Here is a 23,151-nt window from a genome sequence, read left to right on the forward strand (position 1 = left end):
AAGTGTGGTTTGTTTCTCTTAATTAGAAGCATAGCAGGACCAGTTGGGAAGACAGGGACATCACAATCTGCTCTCTCTCTTCAGAGTTCCAAGTGAAGCATGAATCACATTTTGGGACAGACTGCCTTTCCTCATTACCATAATCTACTCTATTCACTAATGTTTTTTCCAGATTTTTTACTCTTGCATGCTGGGTAAGAAATTGTAAAGAAAGCTAATTAAATTAGTGTTGAAGTTTATCAAGCTGATTTTAATCTCCCTATCACATTCTGTACTTAATAAGGTGAAGGAAAGGTTATTGATTGGAAAACTTCTGCAGGATACTTTACGAGCAGGCTAGCAAAATGTAATTTTTCTTAATCGAAAGTTGGCTAGGCATGGTGGCATACATCTTGGAGGGGGGCCGGTGGAGAGGGCTGAAGTAGAAGAATCCCAAATTAGAGGCCAGCCTTCGTAATTTAGTGGGACCCTGACTCAAAAAAAAAAAAAAAGGATTGAGAAAGTAGTGTTCCTGGGTTCAATCCCCAGTTACCACTCTCCCCAACTCCTCCCCTAAAAAAAAGATTGGTTACCTCAAATCTGCAATGTGATTTTCATTAGTGAAACAGAACTCACTCTTTCAAGTATTTATTCCATCTTACTTTCCGTGAGCTGTAGTACATTCCTACTAAGCAGGAAAAAGTTCTTCCATAATCTGGGTAGCATACTTTCAGGTAAGATCAGATAAATCTTGGTGTAATGAGAAAGTGTTGGTAGCCATCCAGGAACTACATGTGAGGACCTTTTTAGCACTGTAGCAATTGAGTGGGGAAGTCTGGTATTGGGAACTTCCCGTGGCAATCCCACAGGGTAAGACTGCCCAAATATATGTGAATTCCCCCTCAGCTCTGCTCAAAAAGGTCCCACACAGCACCAGAGAAGAGGTAACCTGATGTGGTCACACAGCCTCTCTGAGATGGGTGGAACCTGCCAAGATGTCAATCAACCTGTTGACTGCAAGACATCATGAAACAAGGCTCCATCCCTGAAACCTTATCCCTGCTTTTGATGTACCCCCTTAAATAAACCATGGGAGCCATTTCCTAATTGTTCAGCTCCAGCTTATGTATGGGCTGGACCTGTCTTTTAAAACTATTTTTCTGACTCTGTGTCTTGTTGTTTCACTAATTATTCTGACTTATCTTCTCTGGTGGATTATACCCTTCTGGGCAGGAAGAAGAACTCCAGTGAGGCACTGGTCACCTCCCAATAAGGAAGCCCCCATCACCCTTATATATACAGGTTATGATAAAAGAGAAAGTAGTTATGCTACCTGAGTATGGAAGAATGCCAAGTGACCACATTAAATGGAGTTGAAATGCTATGTGTGAATAAAACAAGGCAGAATTCTCAGATCTTTACTTTGTTCAAAGGCAATCTACAGTCAAGCAAATGAAAAGTTTATGGATTCCTAAGCTTATCTTCAGGCTTGTACCTAATTTTGTGTTCATAGATGTTTTATATTCCTTTTTTTTCTAAACTGGATGCATAAATGGAATCATCTCCAGGCTTCAATAACCTGGAACAGCAACACAGAATATAATTTTGTCCAGAAAAATTACTTTGGGTAGGATATTTAGGCCAGTTCCCAAGAGGCATCACAGTGACAGCCTAAAAGAGAAAATATTCAGTAAATTGACCTGTTGTTTGAATACATGAGATAAACATCTTTCATTTAAAATTTCCCAAAGTGACAATTGTGTAGGGCCTCCTATCAGCTGTCCAGCTGATTCATGTAATGGCTCTATTTCGGCAGCCATGTAGAGACAGCACTCCATGAAATAATTTTATGATGACTTCATCTATCTGTTGATCAGTGTTTCCAACTGGAGTCAATTTTGCCTTCCAAGGGATATTTGGCAAAATATTGTGTTATTGTTTGGATTTGGAATGTCCCCAAAGGCTCATGTGTTAAAGGCTTGGTTCCCAGCTGGTGGTGCTATTGTGAAGGAGTAGAAAATTTAGGAAATGGATCCAAGTTGTTGGAACTAGGTTATTGGGGGCATACATTTGAAGGCTATATTTTGTCCCTACTTTTATCGATTTTGGTCACCATGGGATGAACAGTTTTCCAACACACCCTTCTACCATGATGTACTGTCTTACCACAAGCTCAGAAACAATAGAGCCAACTAACCATTGTGAACCAAAGTAAATCTTTTTTCCTATAAGTTGATTTTCTCAGGTATTTTGTCACAGCAATGGAAAGCCAACTAACACAACTGGAGACATTTTGATCATCATAATGTAGGATATGCTATTTAATAGGTAGAGTCTAGATTTGATTAAAAAGTCCTAAACGGACACACAAGGGTGCATCTTCCTGGCAATCTCTAAGTACTAAGCCTGCAGAAGTTGGTGTCTGCACATCTCCTCCTCCTAAAGAATTATTGCTTCCAAATGTCAGTTATGCCATACCTGCAAATTTCTACAGACAGTCAAAGTTAAGATTCTGCTATTAGGGTCAACAGAGTTCTTCCATCTACTAGATCTTGAAGCCTCAATTTCCTCATCTGAAAACAGAGAAAATATGAGTATCTATCTCATAGAGTTGTTAAGAGGATTATGTGATGTAACAGAGGTAAGTTGCTTAACACAGTGCCTAGCAAATTATAAATGCTCATGATGGGCTAACCATTACTACTATTATAATATTTATAACCTACTATTTTATATACTTTGAATAATAATGTCTTCACTTCTTTCTAAGGATTAACCTCTTAAGTACTCCCTTTATCTAAAATAAGAAGAAGGAACTTGGTCATTGGTATTTAAACTTGGCTTAATAAAGTCAAAGAATTGAGTGGTAATATCTCTTATCTTCCTTCCCTAGACTTCTCATGGTTGGGGTATGGGGTATGGGGTTGCCAGTAAATGGAGATAGATATGCCCACCTATAATTCAGATAAATCACATCAGCTTTTATCTGTTTTACTATTACTTTGAGTAAGGGATTTTAAAAATTATTGAATTAAAAAGTTCATTCCAACTAAAACATTTTATAATTATGTGATAATTTAAAATAGTTTCAACATTGAATGCCTGAAAAAATAATCGGAAACGTTGGAGTAACACATAGTCTATGACGGATATTTTTTTCCTGGAATTTCACCAGGGTTTTATTTGAAGTATAATCAGTTCAGGCAGCAAAAGATTTCATTAAAATTGAATCTGAAGTGGGTGTTCTTAATCTGGATTTTCCCACTCTTGGCCCAAATCGTGTCCACCTGGTCCATGTATCCGTGCATGAACACATGCAGTGCATCATTGACATGAAGATTTATTGTCTGGATCGAGAAATGTGTACCTTGGATTGAATAAACTTATGCCATTGTGTTGGCTTTGTGTTTCCATGACTAAAATACATGACAAGAACAGCTTAGAGGAGGAAAGGTTTATTTGAGGTTCCTGGTTCTTAGTCCATAGACAACCAAGTCCATTGCTCTGGTTCTGAGGTGAGGCAGAACATCATGGAGGAAGAGTCCAGCAGAGGAAAGCAGCTTATTTCATGGTGGCCAGAGGAAGATATAGAATGGGGAAGAGATTGCCAGGAAGATGCACCCTTCCAGGGCAAGGCCCCAGGCACCCACCTCCTCCATCTATGCCCCAGCTGCCTACAGTTACCACTCTGTCTATTCAAACTAGGATGGGCTGATTCTAGCTCTCAAAATACAATCATTGTACCACTGAACACAGAAGATTTGGCAGGACACCTCGTATCCAAATAGTAACAGCCACTAACCAAAAAGGTCCTCCAGTGGGTCCTGATATACATTTTCAGTCTTTCACCAGAGGGAAAAAGGTACACTTTGGGACTGAGCAAAAGAGGCCCATGCAGACCTCTGAAATAGGTTCTGAGCTTTTTGGGCAAGAAATTTTAGGTTGCCAAGGCCTACGTGGCCACACAAGTTCTCTGGGTAGGCATGTCCCCCAAGGACTGTACATGCCCCCTCTGTAGAGAGAGGGCAAACTTGGGAAAGGGTCAGAACAGAACCCTCTGAAGCCTAGGTTGAGGGCAATTCTCTAGCATTTCCCCTGATGTTTTAGCCTCATAGTTCTGGTGTATTTTGGAATGTCTGCATTGTACTGCCTACTGTCCATGTTGGGGCTGTGCCCGTGACTCCAGGAAGTACTAAGCCTGCAGAAGTTGGTGTCTGCACATCTGCTTCTTTTTTATAGTGATAACTATTCTGTTCTAGGGGCGGCATCTTCTCAGTGTACATACAGCATTCTAAAGAACTCCCTGCTGGAAACAAATCTCTTCTGACTGAAGAATGAACAGTAAAAGAGCTGTACATTTGGCAGGAGCTGAGATCTCCTGCACCCAATATTAAATACCTTTCCAGAAACACTTTCTTAGAGTGTCCTGATAAGTGGCCCAATGCACTATGCCTCTAGGTGTCCAGCTTTTTGTGTTTGTGGGACCAGGGCAAGAATAAAAATAGGAGCTCTCAGCATATGGCCTCCCTCCTCTTCTTACCCCCAATTCCACCTCTCATAGCAAGGTACCTTATGCATGTACACGTGGACTTCCCGTTCTTTCAGTTCAAATCCCATTCATATTCTCCACAGTAACCCCTTGGCCTCCCTTTGGACCTAGGGGTATATAACCTGGCATGGTTATACTTGAGAGGAAAGACCAAGAGAAGAGGCCCATGCTGACCTCTGGTATAGGTTCAGAGCTATTTGGGCAAGAAATTTTAGGTTGCCAAGGCCTAAACGGACACACAAATTCTCTGGGTAGACATGTCCTCCAAGGACTGTATATGCCCACTCTGTAGAGAGAGGGCAAACCTGGGAAAGGGCCTGAAAAGAACCCTCTGAAGTCTAGGTTGAGGGCAAGGTATCCTCTTGCCTGGGTCCAAGGATGGTACTGAACTCCAAAATAATGAGATTATATTATATCTATGTTCGGCTTCCTATTTAGTCATTTATAATATTACCATAAGATCCCTATAAATATCTGGTATAGCTCTAACTTGTTCTCTTTTAAGAATGTAAAACCTGCTATGGTGTATGTGATGATTAATTTTATGTCTCAACTAGATTGGGTCAAGAGGTACCCAGATATTTGGTTAAGATTTTTTCTAAGAGTGTATCTGTGAGCGCGTTTCTGGATGAGATTAACATTTGAATCTGTAGACTCAGTAAAGCAGATTGCCCTCTCCAGTGTAGGAGGGCCTCGCCCGATCTGTTACAGACTTGAATAGAATGGAATGGAGGAGTAAGGGAGAATTAATTCTGACTAGGATAGTGGTCTTCTCTTGCTCTCAAGCTAAGACTTATACTATCATCTTTCTTGATCCTCAGAACTTTGTATTTGGACTGGAACTTATACCATGGATTTTTCTGGTTCTCAGGCCTTCAGATAGAAACTATAGCACTGCTTTTCTGGCTCTTCAACTTGCAGATGGCAAATTTTGAGACTTGTTAGCCTCCATAATTGCATAAGCCAATTTCTTATTGTCTGTCTATCTATCTGTCTATCTATATAGCCATCATTCACCTTATTTGTTGTTTTCCTAGAGAACCCTAATACAACATGAATGTGTCATAATTTAACTAGCTCTTTCTCTAATAGCACATATTGACTTTATGTCTGTGTTCTAGCTATGAACAATGCTGCTATAAAGACATTTTTACATATCATGGTGATATTTCTATGGCATGTATTTCCAGGAATGGAACTGCTACATCAAGAATATATAATTTAAACCCTAATGGATCCTGCCAAATGAATAACAGACATATGAAAAGATGCTAAATATGCTAATCATTGGGGAAATGCAAATTAACTTAACAGCAAAACAGCACACCCATCAGATTGGAAAATTGTAAAAAACAACAACAACAACAAACTATGCTGTCAATATAACTCCAGGGCAAAGCACAGCCTCATGTATTGCTGATGGAAATATGACATGCACCAGCCTTCCTGGAAGGCAGTTTAAAGCTTATTTATAGGGTCACAAAAATAAAACAGAAGTTCCTCATCTTTTCATATTTCTTTCCACTTCTGTCACACTAATACATACCCGGTGACACTATGAACTCAGTCCCTTTTAGATTATCCCCTCCCCTCACAGGGAGTAGAACAGAAAGGCTGAAGAATTATGGATCTTGTGTGCCTTCACTTGAGCTCTTAGAACCTCATCTCCTAGCTGTGGCTGATGTTGTTAATCTTGGACACAGGTTGTGAAATGAAAGTGAAGAGCTATTGAGGAATGAATGGAGAGCCACATGTAAGCACCAAGGAAAGACCTCTTTTCCTTGATTTAGTAAGTTTTCCATTTAGAGGTCCCTAACTCAGACTATATATCCGAAGTTCCCATCCAGAAATGCATAAACCTATCATTCTTTTACACAGGATTTTCTCCAGCTGACTAAGAAATTTTTAGACATGATTTAAAGGTATCTCATGTCAGCAAAACAGGCTGCTGGGAGCCTTGGCCACCCCCACCTTTGGAGACACTATTGATTTTCAGCATGGTTGATAAAACAGAGATAAAAGGCCCAATTTCTCTTTTTATGATAGATATGACCAATTAGCTATAAATGTCAAGTATCCACAACTTAATTAATTCCAGTTCATTTAACTACTGTAATTAGATTTCTTTCCCCCCAAACAAAGCAACAGTCTGTTTTAGAAGGTCATAGACTAATAGTGCAGTGAACTAGCCTGAAAGACCTGCACTTTGGATGAAAAGTTGATGGTGATGCTTGTAGGGGAAATAGACCACACAAAATGAAAAATAATTGGCAGGCTGATTAATAGAGTTGATTTGAAATGTATACATAATGTATCTTTGATTAATAGCACCAATGAGCACTTGAAATTAAACATGCAAAATTTGTAGATTTTTCTTGATCATGAGAAAATAAAAAAAAAATCTGACTGGAGTTTGGGTCAGCTAGATGAACAAGAAGCAAGAATTCCAATTAGTGAAAAATGTCTCTTTTATTTAAGAAAAGCAAGTTAAATAGGCACTTTCTATTACATAAATCAAGTATTCCAGGCACAATGTGAGAAGGGAGAGATTAAATCAAGGAGGGGTTCATTTGTTTATCCTAAAAAATAAAAAGCTTTAAAAAGTTTGAAGAGGTTGGTAGGGACTGTTGGTGGCAGGAGAGGAGTTTGGAGGGATAATATAAAAGGAGTAAAAGAAGGAGAGACCCAAACCATGTGGATGGTGGCAGGGAGAATCTGCAGCAAATGGGAGAACTTCCTCAAGGAGGGAGTGTGAAACTTCAAACTTAAAAATGGAAATGGCTGTTATCAGATTTTAATTTATTATCTGTACTTCTTTTTGTCACCCTTTCCCCAAGAGTTTGGTAAGTCTTGAAAATGAAACTGTCTTGTGACAGCGGTGTTTGGGAGGTGAGAGAAAGAATAGGCTCTATCTAGCGTGGACTGAAGTCATTCAGAAAGAAGATGGCGGCCATGGGAGCCAGGAGGAACTGGGTGGAGCAGTCAGGGTGGAGAAGGAAAAGCAGCTGGATCAGTAGAAAGAATACCTGTGAACAGCTCTCAGAGTACTGTACTGTTGGTTCAGGGGATGGGACATGAGATTTTTATTGACTCCTTCCCTTTATTTAACAGTTTTCAGAGTGGTAAATAGGTTCTCCTGCATACTCCAGTGGGTAGATGTTCAAAACCTGTAAACTCATGTATTATTTAATTATTTTCTTAAATTATTATGAACACATGTATTTAGACACATGTGTTAGATCCCCCCCCCCACTTTTTGCAGTTATCATCATTATTAGTTCAGATTGTTCCATCTGTGGGCCCAAGGGAGCTTCCTCAAGATGGGTAGGCTAGTGATAATATAAAGAAAAAGGGTATCCCCAGAAAGCTAGAAGTCTTGAGGTTAGTAAGGCAGCAGGGTTATCTTATTTTTCTGAAAGCTGAAATTCTTCCAGCTGTTTCTTCCTGTCTCTTCCTTTTCCATCTCTCTTATTTTAAAACTACACCACTTAGCCTTAATTCAAGCGTTTTATCAACCTAAAGAAAATTCATGACTCAATTTCCCTTGTGTATATTTATAAAGTGCCTACCACAGTACCAGGCTATGTGAGGCAATGCTTCTTTCTCCAGTGTCTGGGGTTTTGACTCCCATTTTTGGACATTACATTGTTTGTGAAGGAAATCACAGTGGTGACATTCTTAACCTGGAGTGGACTGTAACATTCAAAATGGGAGTTAGTATATCAGATTAAATTGGGGAAGTGTCAACAGTAAAAGCTACTGTGAAAGGCAATCAATCTTCAACAGTTGGGGTAAAGCTTTCTCCCTAGAATGGCTTGTTGTGATTGATGTATAAGGGAACTTTGTCCTTGCTGGGAGTTTCTGAGCATAGGTTATTAAGTTCATGGCCATAACCAGAGTGGGCAAATGGAGATGTCACTGTTGATGGCCTGGCTGACTATGTTATAACTATGATTAAAATGGTAAAAGCTGAGTAGAATTTCATCCCCTGAACTCAAAGCTGTTCATAAATGTAGCTACTCAGACTGGATTCTGAGATATCAACATGTATCATATTTTGAGTTTCATAGAAGACTTCCTGCAAACTCTTCTTGGATTTGGGGGAAAGGCATCAGTCTGTCATGGTACTCACATCTATCATGTCCCATATGATCAAGGGCCAACAAGTCTTTCTGTGGCAACAAGTCCTTCTGAGGGGCTGCTGTCTTTGGGAGGATCAATTCAAAGCACTGGAATATTAATATTTCCAGACTATGACTGATCACAGGTCATTGAAATCTTAGAAACTGAAACCAAGGATAAGGGAGGAGCTACTGTATTGGTTTTAGCATTTGTTTATTATGTGGACTTAGGTTGGGTTTGCTCTGAAGTCAATTTAAATTTTGAAGGCAAGTAGTTTATTAGGGAGATGATTCTAGGAAGCACTGATATGGGAGTGTGAAGTGAGATAGGGAAGGAAAGGAAACCTATACAAGACATATTAATGAGCAATTTAGTTCTGTGAGGTACTGGGTCTCCTTCCCACTGAGGGAACTCTGTGAAGCTGTGCCTCAGCATTGTCGCACACAGAGTCAGAAGAAGCTGGGTGTTTATCCATTGATACCCATCCATGGAGGGCTGAGGATTGTTCCTTGGGTGCTTCAGCAGTCCAGTCTTCCCATTCTCTTCTGTGTAGGATCTGAGCTTGCTTCTGCAGCCTGAGAAGGTTCCAGGAAGAGGATAATGGGTACTTGTTGTAAAGAAGCCACTGTGGTAAATGGGCATGTGTGAATGGAGATTCTGTTATAAACATATTAGCTAATATCTCTAAGCCATGGTGTCCTCACATGAAAAGTGGAGATAATATGAGCTACTTGTCAGGGCTCTTATGAGGGTTAAAAAAGCTAACGTGAAAGGGAAATGTTGGGTGCTACTTCTTTCTTTCATTCTTCCTTTCTTCCATATTTTCATGTAAATACTCCATAGTTATCACAGCAAATAATCAAGCAGACAAGATTTCTGTGTTAGAGAATTGGTGGTAGGAGAAGCTTGGGTGTGTGCAGCGGGTCGACAGCAGGCCCAGTGGTGTTGATGAATAGTAATAAGAGCATCAGGTGCAGTATTGTCTCCTCATCCACGGGGACACTTCAATATATTCACACACAAAGATAAGATTTCTTCAGTTTCTTCTCAGTTTTCCCCAATGGCAGCCTTTTAGTGTAATATTCAATGTGTTTCAAAAGTGAAATCGTTGCCTAGCATTTTAAAATAGAATTTTTGCTTTGGGATTAGGCAGCAGAATATGAATAATTTTTATCTATATATCTCCTTCCATTCTTCAACCAAGTACTTTCTGTCATTAACTCGACATATTCCACACTTCCTTTTGGGAAGAGAAAACATTTCATCCATGTGTGAAATGGCTGATGTTCTTTGTGTTTCCTTCATTTTCTAGTCAGAGAAATCAAGACTCAAAATACATTTCTGGTTAACAATATATGAACCCATTCCTAGAAAATCCAAGTTCCAGTTTCACCTACTTCAATCCTAATGAAACTGTACTATCCAAGCCCTCATAAAAGAAATAATTGCACTCTGGTTTCAACCTGGGCTGTGGTAAATGGATTATAGATGGCTCTGAGTCTTCTCTTGGCCAGGAAGTAAGGCAGAGCAGTTTGAACGCACTTGTGGGCAGATAGGAGTCTTAGTCTGTTTTCTGTTGCAATAACTGGATGACACACACTGGGTAATTTATAAATAATTAAGATTTTCTCAGTTCACAGTTTTAAAGACTGAGAGTTGCAAGGTTGTAGGTTCTCATCTGCCGAAACCCTCTTTGCTGGTAGGGACTCCTTGCAGAGTCCCAAGTCCAGGGCACCACATGGCAAGATAACAAACTTGCTAGAGAGAACTTACTTCTATAACAAAGTCATTCCCTCAACAACCCATTAGTTCATAAATGAATTAATCCATTCATAAGGGCAAATTTCTCATGATCCAATCACCCCTCACCAAAGGTCCCACCTCTCAAATACTATTATCACATGACTTGGGGATTAAGACCCAACATATGAAATTTGGAGCACACATTCAAACCATAGTAGTGGGGATCTGTGCTATATCCTTTTTTTCTGTTCTATTTTTATTTTATTCCATGTGCACATAGATGTGTGTCTATATTATATATATATATATATATATATATGTGTGTGTGTGTGTGTGTGTGTGTGCGTGTGTGTATGTGAGATATCTCATGTGTGTGTGTGTGTGTGTGTGTGTGTGTGTATGTATGTATGTGAGAGAGAGATGAATATTTGGTGTAAGACCAAAATAACAGCCCCAAATTTCCATGGCTTTTACACCAACTGTTTTAGTCAGGTTTTTTTTTTTTTTTTTTTTTTTTTTTTTTGCTGTTGTGACTAAAAGACCTGACCAGCACAATTGTAGACGAGAAAAGGTTTATTCAGGGGCTCAAAATTTCAGTGGTCTCTGCCCATAGACAGCAGCTTCATTCCTCAGGGCTTGAGGTGAGGCAGGACAAACATGGTAGAAGAGTGTAACAGAGGGAAGCAGCTCTCAAGATGATCAGAAAGCAAAGAGAGAGGTCTCCACTTGCTGGATACAAATTTGAACCCAAAGCCACACCCCAATTCTCACCTCCTCCAGCTACATTCTACCACTTCAGTTACCACTCAGTTAATTCCTATCAGGGGACTGATACACTGATTGGGTTAAGACTTTTATAACCCAATCATTTCTCCTCTGAGCCTTCTTATATTGAGCTTCTCAGGACACCTCACATCCAAACCATAACACCAACAAGGTTGATTTCTTGCTCCTTCTCATGTTTATCAAGAGTCAATCAGATGGAGAATGAACTGGTCTGTGTAGTTCTCCTTATAGGACCTAGGCTGATCCACAGCCATTACTTAATATATTGCCATTAACTATAGAAAAATAAAGAGAGAGCCTGGAATGACTTTCCACAGATGATTTAATGTTCAGCCTGGAAGTGACTTACATTATTTGTGCTCCCAGATCATGGACCAAAATTGGTCATACATTCCCAATCAGCCAGAAGAATTCTAGGTAATGCAATGCTAATGCATTCTGGGTATTTTGCTAATACCCAGAAAAGAAGGAGAACTGGAATTTATGGTGAGTCACAGTAATGACTATTACAACTTAAGGTTAATACTTTAGAATCCTTATTAATTTTCTGTTTCTATATAGAAATGCCCTTACTTCAAAGACATATTATCATCATATCCAAAATATAAAACTTCAATGACTTATAGCTAGATCAGCACTGTCCATGAAACTTCCAGTGGTAATGGAAATAAGTCAGTCATGTTCTTCCTTGAGTTCATATCAGTCAGGTTAATGCATAGGTTTCTTTTTATCTAATGAATTTGTGAGCTTCTTTTTAAGTTTAGAAACTTGTCTTTCTCTGTGACTTCCTCAGTGCCCCAAATTATTATCAATTATCCCAGTTTTCCTGAGACTAGTGGCTACCCAAATGCAGAATGTTCAGTATCAAAACCAGGACATCTCCAGGCAAACTGGGAAAGTTAGTCACCAAGATGCCCAGCACAAGGTTGAGTTCATGGTTTGTCCTCAATCAAATATTAAAGTACCAAAGCTGTGTTTCAATTGCAGCCCTCACCATACACATCTGAGAACTGTGGCCACACCATAAATGATTAAATCCATGATAAAATACAGTGTAATAAATTTATATATACTTTCTTATGTCCAAATAGCATACTAAACAAGTGGATTTTGGAGGAACTGTGTGATGCCTGCACCTCTCTCTTTTTATATTTCCACATTCAGTTTTCTTATTTCAAAGTCAAAAGTAAAAGGAAATTATGTATTGCTGATCTTGGATATAACAGATATTGTTAAAAGCATGTGCATAAACCCATCCCCCCCCCACACACACACACTATTAGATGATGGACCATTGACTTAAGATAGCTATTCTAAAGTTCAAATGTTTATTTTAAAACTTTTTGATGGTCTCTCCCTCACTCCTTGAAACATAACCTTCTAACTCTTTGGGGAATGTGGCCAAGTTCTTGCTGTGTGGATTTTCCAAGTCTCTACTCTTACAAGTGGTGCCAGAGCTTTGATTCCGATCTGTGGATTTGAAGCGGGGGAAGGGGGGCTCATTCTTTATTGTGCCTCGAGCCTCTGAATGCCTCAGTCACTACAGCATATTGATTTTCTCAACTTCTTCAAATGAGAAACTGCCTTTTGAATAGTAATAAGGTAGCTCTTTACACACCCCCTGAATAACAATCTCCATCTGCATCTGTGTGCAGAATAGCAATGTTTTGAGTGTTTCTCATTATTGCAGGGAGCGTCATCATATTTCATATCAACGTTACCTGGTCAACTTCACAATGGCCTCAGATTGTGCATATGTAACCCAATAGCTGTGTTTTTGAAAAGCTGGGGTGGGGGTTAAATTAATTTATGCAGATTAAATGCTGGTGGCCACATATCTGCTTGGATCATGTGGAGAAGAGCTCATGCAGGGAGAGAGAGATCAATCCAAGGGAATCCCTTCCACGGCCCAATATCTGAGATTCTGTGAGTCCAGGGCTCTCTTCATTGTATATTTTACTGATGGATAACTTTAGAGTTTTTTGTGGTTTTTTTTTTTTGTACCAGGGATTGAACCCAGAGGCACTTAACCACTGATCCACATCCCCAGCCTGTTTTTATGTTTTATTTTGAGAAATTTTCCTAAATTGCTTAGGGCCTCACTGAGTTGCTGAGGCTGGCTTTGAACTTGAAATCCTCCTTCCTCAGCCTCCTAAACTGCTGAGATTAAACATGGGTGCCACCATGCCTGTCGAGATTTTTTTTTTTTTTTACTTTCACTCCTAAGTGATATCCTAAAACCTGAGCTTCCAGACTTATTCCCATGACAGTTTCCAGAAGACTGCAGTTAGCAATGTGTCATTCACGCATGCAGGATAGCTGACATAAAAAGAAATAGCTTGCTTGCTATGGAGTTCGTAGTGTCTAGGAACATAATTGTGGAGATGGGAAAGATAATGAAAAGATGGTTAGGGCACCTTTGGGCCTAAGTCACACTGAGGTGCAATCAGAGTGGAATTTTTTTATTATTATTTTTAAGAGAAGTAGACAAGTTTACTAAACATGAGGCATTTACCCCAAGGGAACAAGAATTCTTCACATCCATCTTTTCAAGAACATCTTTCCCCTACCTCCAATTTTCCAATATTTCCAGCATACTTCTGTGTTTGGTTTCAGAACCTAATGAATAAACCCACCTCTGGTCCCAAGCCCACCCCTAATCTTGCAGGAGTGTGGGACAGAATTACAAATGGAAATCCACAAACCATATCAAATAACATGTTACAGCATCCTTCCTTGAAAAATATAACTTCATAGTGAAGGTATGATACCAGGTTCCAGAGAGTGGAATTTTCAAGCAAAATGAATCTAAGAAGTATACAGAGTTGAATTGAGAAATCAAATTGGGACTCACTTAAGAGGATGTTAAGTCCTCAGTTTGTCATTTAAGCACTTGCAATCATGACTTATACCCTTCTTTGAGGTCAGTGGATTCCCAGGCTATACCCAAAGCTAAATGATCCAGAATCTTTGGGGTAGGACCTAGGCATCAGGAATTTGGAATACTCTAGGTAATGCCTGGACTAGGGCTCTCTGCGTGATACCACACTGCCTCTCCATGCACACCTGAGGAAATGCTATAGCTCTATGTATAACTCAGCCAGCTGCTCAGAAGAAATCAGACTAACAGGAGCCTGTGAGCTTGATGATGGTCTGTGCACTGCCTCTTAAATTTCTCTGCCTAGCAGAGGCATTGTGTAATTCGAATACCCAATAGAATAAAGGCCACTTGCTATAAATCCCAGGGCACTGAGAAAAAGCCTGGGAGGAATGCTTTTTTACCACCACAATTTTCAGTCTGTTGTAAAGTACTTTAATTGCTACTCAGTGTAGGATTTTCCTGTATATTTTTGTAGCATAGTGAAGATTAACAAGGAGCAAGGGGCTGAATCCCAGCACCTTCGGTCTGGTGGGGATAGGGAGAGCAGAAGCCTTGATCTTTCAGAGATGGATTTACAGAAATGTGAACTGAAGACACAGCAGGAGATCTTCAAAATAACTCTCAAAGAAGCTTCTTTGATGAGCCAGGGCAAGTCAGCAGCTTCTGCACTGTGCATTCCTGCTCATAAATCACCAGGATTTGCAGGCGCTGCAAGATATCTCCCACTATGCAATTTAAAAAGTGTTCTTGCTGCAGTAGCATTAAAGATCTACTACCAGTTGTTTTGCTCAGGTACCTTGAATCTTAAGAGACAATTTGATTTTAGTTGTTAATAATTGGGTACTCACAAGTTTAAAAAAAATCTTGCACAGTCTGAAAAGAATCTTGGGAAAGTCATTTTCCATGAAGAATATGCCCAGGAAAGCACTGAAGACTGAAACACATACTTTAACCTTCAAAATCAAGATATGGACCCTTGCTATTCAAAGTGCAGTCGATCCATGGACATCACCTGAAAGCATGGTTAAAATGCAGAATTTGGGACCAGTGTAGTGGTGCACACCTGTAATTCCAGCAACTTGGAGACTGAGGCAGAGAACTGCAAGTTCGAGTCCAGCCTCAGAAATGTATTGAGGTCCTAGGCAACTCAGTGAGACCCTCTGTCAAAATAAAATAAAATAAATAGGGCTGGGGATGTATCAGTTGTAAAATGTCCCTGGGTTCAATCCTCAGCAAAAAGAAAAAAAAATCACCCCAGACTCAATGAATCTTTTGCATTTTAACAAGCTCCTCAGTGATTCAACTGTGCAGCTGAAGATGAAACTGTCTGGAATCTAGGAAAAGAATGTAAGAAGCTGTTCTTGTGAAAGACACCACACCATCTTCCTTTCTTTAGATTAGAGGTGATTTTTCTCTTATTCCTCAGATCTAGATAGGTACCATGTCCTGCTGTTTTTTCATTCAAATCAAATCTCTCATTTGTCTCATGATGTTGTTCAGAATTTCCTGACATCTGACATCCGGGTGGTTACTGCAGCAGCCTCTATCTCCCCTTCAGGTTACTTCTGGAATAAATCCTTTCCTTACCTCTGCTCCACAATCACTCCCTTTCCCCCCTCATCTCAACTGTGCATTTCTCTGTCTGACTCCAAGGCTGTTCGGCACCTGGCTCGGATGACCTGTCCAAGCCAATTTCCCACCGTTTTGCCTGTGTGTCTCTCTGGCTTTTCACCAAGCCACAGGAAGCTGGCCCAGCCCTCTGCCTCTGGGCTCCTGGAAAATCATTTCCTTTCCATCTTCCCTCAGCCTCTCCAAACCTTCTTTATATTTCAAGGCTACGTTCCTTTGCTCTGATACAGAAATCAAATGTCTCCAGCACTTAGGATTTTAATCACTTGATAATTAATTGCACGTCTTCTCAAACTGGTCACCAATTTTCATGGACCTAAGACTGAACCGAGTATGGAACTCTCAAACAGGAATGAACGTAGCCTGAAGATGAACCCAGCTCCTCCACTCAGAACAGGCCTGGTCTTCTCCTGACTCCCCAAAGGCAACAAGATCGGTGCTCTCCCATGACCACATATAAGATGACCTTTGATACCCAGGACTCAGGTCAGGCAGGGTGGTTTACCTCTTTCTTCAGACTAGGGGCCCTCGGGTTCAGTTCTGTAGCCTCTCTGGGGTCAGCACTGTCAACACACCCAGCAGGCAGATCCTGGTGCCACCTAGGTGCTAGATGGAGGTGGTGGCGAAGATGGGTGAGAGGGGGCAGACCAGGAAGTATTAATACCAGGAAGCTACCCTGTGTTGCTGGTGTTCTATGAACCAAACACTGATTCTACATGTTTTATGTATGATTTCTTATTTTTTAAGGTTGCTACTGAAAAATAAAACAGATTCAGAAAATCAAACAAAGCTAATCATGAATTATTATAAGGCAAATGCTCTTGTAAATGTTAGCCAGAAACAGGACCTTATTAGTCATCCTGAACCCTCTTGATCAGGACCTCCTACTTCCTTTCCCTTTTCCCAAATAAAACCATTATTTTGACATTTTAAATTTTGGGAATGGCTCTGCCATGCTTCCCAGGCTAACCTCAAATTCATGGGTTCAAGTTATCCTCCTACCTCAGCCCCCCAGATCATTGGGACTACAGGAATGCACCATGGTGTCTGGCTTATTTTGACTTTTGTGTGTCCTGGGGATGGAATCCAGGGCCTCATGCATGCTAGGTAAGCACTGAGCTGTATCTCCTGCCCTTTTAATTTTATTTCGAGACAGGGTCTAAGTTTCCCTGGCTGGCCTCAAACTTTTGATCCTGTTATCTCAGCTTCCCAAGTAGCTGGGATTATAGGTGTGCACCACTATACCTAGCTAATTTTTATTTTATTTTATTTATTTTTTTGCTGTGGTAAAACTCATATAACAGAATTTACCATCTTAACCATTACTATTGTAAAGTTTAATGACATTAAATACATTCACATTGTTGTACCACCACCACACTATTCATCTCCAAAACTTTTTCATCATTCAAAAATGAAGTTCTAGCTGGGGATGTGGCTCAAGTGGTAGTGCGCTCGTCTGGCTTGTGTGAGGCACTGGGTTCGATCCTCAGAACCACATAAAAATAAAATAAAGTCACTGTATCCACCTAAAACTAAAAAATAAATATTAAAAAAATGAAGTTTCATACCCATTAGATGATAGTTTCCTATGTCTTCTCCTACCATCAGCCTCTGGTAACCATCATTTTGTTCCCTATCAATAAATTTGACTAGCATTGATACCTCATATAAGTGGAATTATTCAGTATTTATCATTTGAGCATGTCTTTGAAGTTCATCCATGTTGTAACATGTGTCAGAATTTCCTTTATCAGGCTGCATAATATTCCATTGTGTGTATATTTCATATCTGGCTTAGCTATTCATCTGTTGGTAGATATTTGGGTTGCTTTTAGTTTGGGACTATTGTGAATAATGCTGACAGTCAGCTATGAGTACTGGGACATGGTGGCATCATGACAGTAGATTGTAGACTTCTCAAGGTTTTCGTTTACTGTTCACTAACTTTGGTCTATAGGTCCAGTGGGTTCAGTTAATTGTGTTCTCAGATCACAGGACAGATGTATGTGTGAGTTCTTTGTTTTCTTTTACTTACACTTTCACTTCCATTCATCTTCCCTTAATTGCTAGAATTATCTCTGAAAGTAGCTAAAACAGAGATAAATTCAGTTATCAAAGTCAAGGCAATGGTATTCATCCTGACTTAAAATAAATTGCCTCTTTCAGTGTTGGTTAGTTGTTATCTGAAATCATTCTTTCCTTGAGCCAAATAGAGCATTCACTCCAAACCAGACACCATTCTAGAAACTCGAGAATTTTCAGGGAGAGAGGTAGACATGACCCTTGCTTCCACAGACATGTGCCATAGTAGAGCTCTATTGGAATTATAAACAGATGTACAAGCAGGATAAATTCAGAAAGAAATTTAGAAGACAAGTTAGAAGGGGGAAAAAATAAAACAGGAGGTTGTGACTGGGCTAGGATAGAGGTAACTTTAGAGGACGTGATCAGAAAAAACAAACAAACAAACTCTCTGAGGAGTAGTTTGAGCTAAGAGCCAGATGATGAAAAGAAGGAACCATCATGGTTGAGCCAAAGAAAGAAGAGTTGAAGCAGAATATTGGCAAGTGCAAAGATCCTGTGGTGAGGAAAGGGACCTTCTCAAGGAACAAAGAGGTTGTCCTGACTGAAACAGGCTGAATAGATGCCAGAAATTGATGTTGATAAGGGTGACATGAAAGTGGTAAGGAATGGGCAGTTAATTATTCCAACTCAAAATTTTTTTATGACCATGAGTTTTCAAAAACAATGCTTTTATTTGGCAATGAGTTTTTTTTTTTTTTTTTTTAAACTTCATTTATGGGCAGAATGAAATGCCAAGTAACGTTTCAAGTAGATTTCACCTCTACTTTCTTTAGGAAAATTAATGCTGTTCAGTAATGTTGTTATGGTGAAATTAAAAAAAAAATTAAAAAGCCCAGGTCAGTGTGCTTTGCCCTGGACAGAGAATATGCTATCTATGCTGAATATGCAGGCAGTTGAGCACCCTGTCGACTGAGTGACCTTCCCATCTAAATGTGTGTTCTCTTTTGAGGGCTTGCTCCATGTCTAATTTAATGTCATTTAACATTTTACTCCTTGATTCAAAAAAAAGCATATTTGACAGGATTCATACCCCATAAAAATATTTGTGATTAAAGCCACTTCACTTGGACACAACCTCACTTTTGTGGTACTCCTGCCATAAATATTTAATGACTCTCATCCTGAGAAAACACCAGACAAACTCATCTCAAAGGACAACCAGCCTGCGCTTTTCAAAATGTCAAAGTCATGAAGAACAAAGAAAGACTGAGGAATGGTTCCTAGATTAAAGGGGAATAAAGAGAAATGTCAACCATAGGCAATCTTTGATCTGATGCTATCGTTTAGATCTAAATATCATCCGAAAGCCCATGTACTAAGGGCTTGGTCCCAGGGTGGAACTGTTGGGAGGGTCTGGAACCTCTTAAGAGGTGGAGCTTAGTAGGAGGTCTTCAGTTCATTGTTGACATGCTCTTAAGAGGGATTGGGGAACACCAGTCCCCTTCACATTGACTTCCTGCTTTCTGTCCATGATGAGGTGACATCACATTTCACTCCACCATGTGTTCTCACCAGGATTTGCTGTCTCAATTCAGGCCCAAAGCAACAAGGTTTATTGATCATGGACTGAAAATTCCAAAGCTAAATAAACCTTTTCTCTTTATACATTGATTAGATCACATATTTGTTATAATAGAAAGTTGATTATTACAGCGATTTGGGAGGTTGAGGCAGAAGGATCACAAGTCTGAATCCAGCATGGGCAATTTAGCAAGACCCTATATCAAAATAAAAAATAAGAGGGGCTGCGGATGTAGCTCTGTGGTAGAGTGCCCCTGGGTTCAATTTTCAATGCTGAAGAGAGACAAAGAGAATAGGGAGGGGGGCTGAATTTATTCATTTTTATTAGGAACTCATCCCCACAATAGCCCACTCCTAAATTAACAACACTAATCCAGAGCCCACACAACCAAATCACCTCTTGAAGGTCGCACCTCTTCATACCACCACAATGAAAGTTAAATTTCACCATGAGTCTTAGAGGGGACATTCAAATCATACCATTTGCCAAAAATACCTCTTGTTTTCCAACCTGATTATGTGTTCTTAAATTCAGTCACACGTTGCTTAACAACAGGATATATTCTGGGAAATGGCTTTGTTAGGCAATTTCATGATTGTGTAAACATCATAGAATATATTTACACAAACCTGGATAGCATAACCTATTACACACCTAGACGATGTGGTCTAGACATGATGAACACACGACATGAGAACAAATCAAGCACAAGAGAAGATGAAGCCATCAAGTGATTGGGTAAACACAGAGACAGTAAACTTGTTCGTAAGTAAAAGGAGTATACACTAAAATGGTGATAAAAAGTATACTACAGTAAGTACATAAATAACATAGCTGCTTGTTATCATTATCAAGTATTATGTAGCATAATCACATGTGCTATGCTTTCATATGAGTAGCAGTGTAGTAGTTTGTTTACACCAACATCAAAACAAACATGTGACTAAGGAGTTGCACTTTGATATTACAACAACTACAATGTTAGGAATAGGAAATTTTCAGCTTCATTATAATCTCATGGGACCATCATCACGTACACAGTCTGCCATTGACCAAAATGCTGTTCCGTGGTGCATTTCTAAGTGTATTCCTCTTACAATTTCTAAGATTTTGCAATGGAGTGGGAGAGGTCACTGACTAGCCTCAGGGGCCTATGTCTTTCTGAATAGACTTGAAAACTGTTTTAAGTTTTGTCCTCCAAAAGCACAGGAAACAGCGTTGCATTTATTTATTACAAAGAGTTATCTTTATATTCTATCAGGGTTATATTTCAGTCCTTGAAAGCGTATTGCATTATAGAGACACTTTTGTTAAAAGAGAAAGATTTGAAGGATGCCAAGGGTTATCTTGGCAAAAATCCATAGTAAACAACAGAGCTGGAGTCTAAGAGATCACAATATACAGCCTCCTGGATAGATGACCCTGACCTCTGGCAACTGTGTGTGTGTGTGTGTGTGTGTGTGTTTATGTGTGCATGCGCCTTTAATAGGAAAGTTTTACTTGCAGTTTCATGTTAGTAAGTGGATAGTGATTGGCTAGAACTTTAAATAAATTAGGAAATAGTGTAATGAGAACTTGTATCCATCCCATGAGGAAGTTTCTCTTAGGGGGGAAAAACCAACAGATAAAACTATAATTCTGCCTTTTCTTCCAGAAAATAGCAAATTCAGCATTAAGTTTCTGTTCTGTGGTATAAAGTTTACATTTCAAAAAGCCACTGATCATTTACTATACAGCAATGTGCTCTCCCTGCGAACTTGCTTTGTCTATGCTGAGCATTCATTCTCAGATTCACCAGTTTAACTGTATTTTGCTTTATAATCGATCACCCCAAGTATCAAGGAGTCAGGGAGGGAAAGAATCTGTGGTCCTTTTGCAATCTACCAAGCCATATTTTAATCAGTTCTATTAATCAGTTTATTCATATACATTAAAAAAAGATTCCATGGACATGTGACATTCTACTAACTACCAGTCTGCCTCAACAAGGTCAAAATTAATGTAGCAAGGAGAACAACATGGAAAGGAAAGAAGATAAAGCCCATAGCCATTTGTTTCACCTCTTAACAGTAAATCTGGTCATCTGGTCAAAGAATTAGTGATCGAGTAGAAGGTTTGAGAGAAGATGAAAGTTCTTCAGGAATTAAATATCTAAAGTCCAAATCTGGGAATACTTAGAGCTCATTTTCTCAGAAAAGAAATTCTTGTACTTTGGTAGGTTCAAAGAATATTTTGGTAAATTCTTCCAGATAAAGCTCTTTGCTTTTATCTGTCTTATGTCCAATTTTTTTCCTACTAATAATAAAGCAATAAGAAGGAACTCAGAGATCATCCAATGCTTTCATTTTGAAATTTAAAACATCTAACATCCAAGCTAAATTTTTCACCCCAAATCACATTGCTACAAAACAGCAAACAATATCTAGAACTCAGTTTTCCCAGAAGTTCATAGAATGTCACATTTCAGTGATCAATAAACATTACTTGAATGAATTAAATGAAGTCGAACTGCTTTTCTACACTGATTAGCAGAGAAATATGTTTACTTGAAGATGATAACAGTGTATTTCTGGGGAAAGTGGAAAACAGAGGAGGCTGTACTTACAGCCAAAGGTACTTTCTGTACCTTTAGCAAGAAATTGGTTTGATTTGGTTTGGTGGCAGGAGGGGAAAAGCAAGGGACTTGGTTCTGGTGCTGAAAGTTTTGTTCTCCGGGAGGCAAATCAGAGGTTCTATTCTGTTTAAAGATGGCAGTAAATAAATAGATATTTGTCCACCACCTGGCATCACTGATCTGTAACGATTAAGGCCCTGAAACCGCACTGTGTAAGGTTGAGCCTAGAACTGGCCCCATCTCTCCCAGCAGAAGGGAAACAAATCCACCCATGCAGTCCTTTCATCTACATATGCATGCTCCATCCCATCTCCCAGTAACACAGTGAGACCAGGAGAGAGGCAGGGAGGAAAACAGCTTTATTATGTTCACCTTAGAAAACCAGCATTTGGATAATCAGCAGGTAATCAGAGATTTTTTTTTTTCATTCATTGACTTTCCATTCAAGGTCTGTCATTATTTTGTCCTGTATTTTGGCTGGGATTTTTTTCTGAAGACAAAAGATGAAAAGCATCAAATCCATATTACACTGTGGGATTTCTTCCATTTGGCATAAATAAGCAATGAGGACAATAACAAAGCATTTAAATAATAAAGAAAAAAGTCCTTGTCATTTTCCTTAATTCACAGTAGTACTACTAAATTCAATGCAAGATGTTTTATTGATTAACTCAGTGAAGTAGGCACTAGAAATTAGTCTTGCAGGGGGAAAGAATCTGATTTAGGGAAAATTATATTCAAGAGATTCATGTTCATTTTAAACCTCAAAGGGTGACTGATAATGAAAAATTGAGGCCTTAAGCTTCTGATTAAAATTGATTTAGGAGTGGCCTTAGCCAAAGCCAAGGAAATGCAGAAATCCTCATTATCTCTCTCATGTGGTTGTTCCCCAATTAATTAATTAACCCTAATTGTTCCACATAATCCTCCTGCGGTAGAGGAAACTGGTGGAGTTACTTTCATCTTAATGAGAAGGAACTTGAGGCAATGGGATGTGAAATGATCTCTTAGGACAGAGGGAGTCCATGCTGGAACTCAGGACAGGTTGCAGAAGGCTGGGAAGCATCCTGTCCTGCACACAGAAAGGCTTCTCACAGATCAGCAGGTGGCTGCTCTTTCATTTTTTATTGTTTTTAATTGACATGCCATAATTGTACCTATTTGTGGAGCTGATTGTGACATCTCAATACATGTACACATCATCTAACAAGCAGATCAGGGTAATTGGCACATCCATC

This window comes from Marmota monax, unplaced genomic scaffold, assembly GCF_021218885.2.
Source record: "Marmota monax isolate L192 unplaced genomic scaffold, Marmota_monax_Labrador192_F-V1.1 WCK01_AAM20220418_F8-fsc00005, whole genome shotgun sequence".
Taxonomy (NCBI): Eukaryota; Metazoa; Chordata; class Mammalia; order Rodentia; family Sciuridae; genus Marmota; species Marmota monax.